This window comes from Zingiber officinale, unplaced genomic scaffold, assembly GCF_018446385.1.
Source record: "Zingiber officinale cultivar Zhangliang unplaced genomic scaffold, Zo_v1.1 ctg98, whole genome shotgun sequence".
Classification (NCBI taxonomy): Eukaryota; Viridiplantae; Streptophyta; class Magnoliopsida; order Zingiberales; family Zingiberaceae; genus Zingiber; species Zingiber officinale.
Window position 1 is genome coordinate 18,962 of NW_024589990.1, and position 6,571 is coordinate 25,532.

Consider the following 6,571-nt stretch of genomic DNA (forward strand, 5'->3'; position numbering starts at 1 on the left):
AATCAGCCTCAAAAAAATCTCCATCCTTTGCATCCATCTTTCTAATAAAATTGTGTATTACCATTGTAGCTAGCACAAGTGCAATCTAGTCTGACCAAGAAATATTAGCAGGCATATATGCTACTCAATATTTGAAACTTTTTCTTCCATACACCAAATTAAGTGCGTTCAATGGTACCACGCAGTGATGAATGCAAGTGATTGAAGGCCTCATGATGATTGTTGTATGAAGAGGCATGCTGAAAATCTGGAATGTGATATTTTTGGCCTTTATATGGAGAAAGAAATCCTAATATATTAGGATATCCTGCATCAACTAGATAATATTTACCTAAAAAAAGATAAATATAATTAAAAAGTAGAACATAAGATATTTAAAGAGATTTCATAATTAAAACCTTGAACTTAAGATAAATATAATTGAAATGGGAACCTCTATGTGGCATGGAAAGTTCTTTGAAGCATCTTTAATAGCGGAATAGAAAATTCTAGTGTCATAAGCACTTCCTTCCCAACCATGCAACACAAATGTGAAACACATATCAAAATCACATGCCACCATTACATTTTGAGTTAGACTACCTTTTTTGCCAATAAATGGAACTCGCAAGTGGCACGGTATTGATGCTTGGATGTGAGTATCGTCAATTGCACCAATACAATCCTGAAAATTTGTATAAGCAAGCCATATGAACAATGAACATAACATCTTATAACGATGATATATTTGAGAAAATTTATGAGCATTTACCTTAAAATGAGGAAAATATCGTGAATTTTCTTGAATATATGGATGAGTAATGTTGTGATCAGAAAATGACTTTATCTAATCAAGAGATATCTTTGTACAAGATCTTAAGATGTTATGAAATTACATACTAATAGTATAACCAAACTGTTGAAAAGACTCTTGTACTTGTATGTTCCCTTCACTGACTATCATCATGAAAGTTGCCAATTGCTCTTCAGCAATCACACTTCTGGTGGGTTTCAAGCCATAATTGTTCACTAAAATTTCACATAAGTCAAAAAATAACTCTTTATGCATTCTAAAGGATTGGTAACATCGGCGAGGATTTCCATTCAATATGGACACCAATGAAACCCATCCACTATATTCACGGTCGTAACATAGAGTCTTATGCAAATATTTCTCACAATATATTGTTGTTTCAACTGTTAATGTAGATAATAATTTTTTTCTCCCCTAGTGAGTGGGTTTGAACTAGTGCCTTCAATGTCTTTGGTGCTCATGAAGTTATCTAACTCTTCAAAATCCGATGAAAGAGAAAAAGAATTAGACAACCACTCTCTAAGTCACTATCTAACATTTTTAAGCTTTCTTCAAAATCTGAAAATATACATAAAACAACACACCGACTGACATTATTGATTCATTGAATGAGTTATCTCATATATAATCTTGATTTGTATCTTCAAGAAATCACAGAAAACAATGGAGGGAATAGAAATTCTGAAAAATAGAACACCTAAAAATCACAAAATAACCATATGTTGCATACATCATACAACTTTGTGAGATTTATCACATGTAAGTGATAAATTGGCACAATAGAAATAAATAATAGCATTGCTAGAAATCATTGTCATTATGGCATGATTCTCCATGCAATGCATGAGCTGAAATCATTGAAGTAGTCCTTCGTTGCATGTCCCTTTGCATCTGATCTTGCAACCACTTTGGTCATAAATGATCTCTCTTGATTGTTAAAAATAACTCTCTAACAACAGGTTTCAAAAACAACCGCATTGCATACATCAACAAACTACCACCTTCTTCAATTCCAAACATACAATCTAAAGTCTCCATGCAGTCTTTGATATTGTATTGTCCCACATTACCAGTAGACGCTGGAGATGATTGTGATTCACTCTCTATTGTATTAACCATCCCCTCTAAATACCTTGTAATTTTTTTTCTGTCGTTGATGATTTCTTTTGCTTTTTATGATAGATAGGAGCAGAAAACAAGTTGTTTCTTCTAGATGAGCCGCTCTCCCTGTTGGTTTGTTGTGTGTCATTTGTTTCAGTTGTATGGTCGATGCCAAATCTGTTAACCTCAGTAGAATGTATATTGATCTTGTCCGGAATCTGAATCAGACGGACCACCGGGTGAGGTGGATAGAATATTGACCGAATCGCGACGTCCCGAAGGGGGTATGCTGAGATGACTTTTATGTTGACCAAGTCTTCAGAAGTCCTCTAGTCAACGCTACCTGCAACCAGTGACCGGGTTGCTCCCGGCCCCTGGAACCCCGAGGCTCGAGGTAGATCTAACGAATATATGAGTAACATGCTAATAATATAATAATGAAATAAATGAGGGGTGAGTACGAAAGACGTACCCTAGCCCAGGGGGCGCCCTCGGATGGGATGCTGCTCGAGTTGTTGTGACCCGGAAGAGTGGATGACGCCAAGCTGGATGAAGAGCTGGATCTAACGATGAAGAGCCGGACGCGGTGACACAAAACTTGATGTGACCTCGGCACGCAGTCTGAGTTATGACATCGACACGCAGGACGGGATAAAACATCGACACGCAAGCTAGGGTAAAATATAGGCACACAGGTCGGGATACAAAATGACACGAAAGTCGGGATATGACTACAGTGCGAAGGCTAGACACAAATCACACAGTCCGGAATGCAATAGCAGCATGAATGCCGAAACACAACACACAATAATGACTCCCCAACCAGATAATAATAGTGGTGCGAAGGCATAAATGCCAAATCGATGCAAAGGTCTGAATACCCACAACAATGAGCCGCACATGGAGACTACCGACAAAGGGGGCTGCGAGATGGATGAGTCTGCTACGGCAGCGCTGTGCCAACGCTATCCAACTGCAAGCGGAGGAGGGAAGGCTATCGGCAAGTAGCCGCGAATTCCGGAAGGGGGAGAGAGACGGCGTGCGAGTAGAGGATTTGAATGTTGCATTGCGAGAAGGAGCAGTGGAGGAGTCCGTGACGAGGTTGCTCAGCATGCGTGAGGCAGCGACAGCATGAGGAGAAGGAAGAAGAAGGAGGAGGTCATTGCCGGCGACCGTCGCTCGAGGGTGGCGGCGAAAGAGGGAGCAGAGGTGGCGGCGCGGTGCATGCACGAAGAAGGAAATCCCCCCTCGCAACAGTGCCCCTTCCTCACCTTAAAACCTGCTGAATGCAGAGTCAGATAGCTGGGCTTGTCATATAGTGTCGGACGAGTAGCTATGACGGTGGCGAGTAAGTGACTGAAGTAATACCGAGTGAGCGACGAAAAATGGTACCGAGCGTATGCTGAGCAAGTGATTGATTGAATGTCATTCTGGAGACCAAGTGATATCGAGAAGACGGTCGGACGAGGCTGAGCAAGCAGCTGAGCAAATGCAGACCGAGTGTTTATGAGAATGCTGAGCGAGTGGCTGAGCGGTATGAGCGAGCAACCGAGCTGATGTTGATCGAGCAACAGTAAATCGTGACCGGGCAATAGAGAGAATGATGGACTATCGGAGGTGTGAGCGTGACTGAGAAAAATACTGACCGAGTGACAGTAAATCGCGACTGGGCAATATAGAATATAATGCCGACCTAACAATCAAAAAATGCTGAGCGGGTCAAAAGATGATGGACGAGCGGTATCAAACGCACGGTCGAAAAAAAATATCAACCGAGCGACAATAAATCATGATCGGGAAAAATGTTGATCGGTACAAAGCGAACAACCAAGCAGATAGCTATGCGATACTGATCGGTTAACTAAGACAAGGTCAACCCGATGATCGAAAGACTGTCAAGTGGGCGCGAAGCCTGTGCGTTGGATAGACATGGAACTTAAAACCAAATGAGAATGGGAGCATATCCCATGGATCGAGCGTGAACACGAGTAGAGCCTGTGGATGGAGCACGAACGGGAGCAGAACAATTAGGCGGTGATGCGAATGTCGTGAAAGGAGGAAAGTGGGTATCGACCGAGCAGCAAATGCGGGGCAAAACGATGGGTGAGATGCAAGGGACGAGTTCCGGACAAAGCGACAAGTGAGGCGGGAGCGGTGAGTGCCAGGCATAGCAGTGATTGAGACGCGAATGGTGAGTGTCAAGCAGGTGAGTCGCGAACGATGAGTGCTGGGCAGAGCGACAAGTGGAGCGAATGTGATGAGTGTCGGACAAAGCGGTGAGTGAGGCGAGTATGGTGAGTGTCGGGCAGAGTGGCGAGTGAGCAGTAAGTGTCGATCGAGCAACAACGGTGAGCGAAAATGTGAATTAAGAGTGTCGGCCAGAGCGACGAGTGAAACAAGTGTGATGAGTGCCGGGCAGAGCGGCGAGTGAGGCAAGCCCCTAACTAGGGAGTAACCCGATCGACTAGTAGTTGAGCGTGAGAGCCTGATCGGGAAGCTATTTGGTCGTGAGAGCATACTCACTTATAACTCACTCTAGGGTGAGAGTCTGGAACCTGACTGGGAGGTCGTTGGTCACAAGAGCATGCTCGCTTATAACTCTCATTAAGGCGAGAGTCTGGAGGCGTGAGGGCATGCTCACTTATAACTCGCGCTGGGGTGAGAGTCTGGAGGCGTGAGAGCATGCTCACTTATAACTCGCACTGGGGAGAGAGTCTGGAGGCGTGAGAGTATGCTCACTTATAACTCGCACTGGGGTGAAAGTCTGGAGGCGTGAGAGCATGTTCACTTATAACTCTCACTGGGGCGAGAGTTTGGAGGCGTGAGAGCATGCTCACTTATAACTCACCCCAGGGCAAGAGTCTGGAACCCGATCAGGAGGTCGTTGGTCGCGAGAGCATACTCGCTTATAACTCGCACTGGGGTGAGAGTCTAGAGGCGTGAGAGCATGCTCACTTATAACTCACGTTGGGGCGAGAGTCTAGACTCCCGACCGAGAGGTGATTTGGAGGCCTGACCAATACTTGATCTAGAGACCTGACCAAGAATTGATCTGGAGGTCTGACTAGGACTTGATCTGGAGACCTGACCAGGAAACAATCTGAAGGCCTGACCAAGAAGTAATCTGGAGTTCTAACCAGGACTTGATCTAGAGACCTGACCAGGAATTGGTCTGGAAGCCCGACCAGGAATTGATCTGGAGGCTCGACCGAGAATTGGTCTGGAAGCCCGACCGAGAGATCATTAGCGATATTCTGATCCGATACTGGTGGTGATACTCTGGTCCGAGACCAGTGGCGATAGTTCGACCCCGAATGGGGGAGGTGAAGCCCTGAAGTCCATAGAAGTGAAGCCCGTAGCAATATGAGGGAGGAGAGCCTTTATCATACCTGATCGCGGAGTGGTGTCAATCGGCTGAGGATCTGTCTTGGTCCCTCAACTCCAAAATATCCGTGAAGCCACGGAGAGAAATAGTGTTGACCCCGTGACTCCAAAATGTCCGTGAAGCCACGGAGAGAAATAGTGTTGACCCCGTGACTCCAAAATGTCCGCGGAGTCAAGGAGAGAATAATCTGAGCCATGAACATCAAAGGAAGTGAAGCTCATAGCCATATAAGGGAGCAGAGTCCGTAGCATTAGAAGGAAGCAGAGCACCATGGGTGAAAGGAGCAGAACCTGTAAAAGTAAGAGAATGCAAAACAGGTGGAGAATGTAGAGCATATATCAGTGATAGAGTGCAATGCCTATAGCAGTAAGAGGATGCAGAGCCCCATGGTGAAGGGTGCAGAGCCTACAGTAGTAAGAGGATGCAGAGCCCATAACACTAAGAGGATGCAAAGCCCCATGGTGAAGGATGCAGAGCCTGTAGCACACTTGACTGGGGAGCTAGGCCCTTAGTCCCTGATCGGAGAGTAAGACTCCTAGCCTGTAATCAAAGAGCGAGGCCCCTAGATCCTGATCGGGAATCTGTACTGTGTCACTGATTGGGAAGCTGTGTCCCTAGTGTCTGATCGGGGAGCTAGGCCCCTAATGTACGATCAGGAAGCTGGGCCCCTAGTGTCCGATCAAAGATCGAAGGTCCTAGTCTTTGATCAAGGAACTAGGATCTTATCTTATCAGGGAGGTATATCAGATCCTATAATCGTAAAAAGAGAGCAGAGCCTGTCGCGTACCTGATCGAGGAGTCGTGCCAACTGGTTGAGGGTTGATCTCGGTGCCTTGACTTCCGAATACCCATGGAGTCAAGGAAAAAATATAATGAAAAAACTAACCTATCGGGCGGCTGAATCTCCAACTCAATTCTTCGACTCCTGAATACCCGTTAAGTGAGGGTAGAAGATAATACGTTCGTCACGATCCTCCGAGACTGTGATAATGCAGAGAACCTCCCAACGTCGTCCATCTTCATGTTCCAAAATAGGTGGAGAAGATTCCCACAGACGACGCCAAATTGATCCTGTCCGAAATCTGAGTCAGACGACCGTTGGGTGAGGTGGATAGAATGTTGACCGAATCGCGATGTCTCGAAGGGAGGTATGTTGAGATGACTTCTATGTTGACCAAGTCTTCAGAAGTCCTCTAGTCAACACTACTGCAACCAGTGACCAAGTTGCCCTCGGTCCCTGGAACCCCGAGGCTCGAGGCAAATCCAACGAATATATGAGTAATAGACTAATA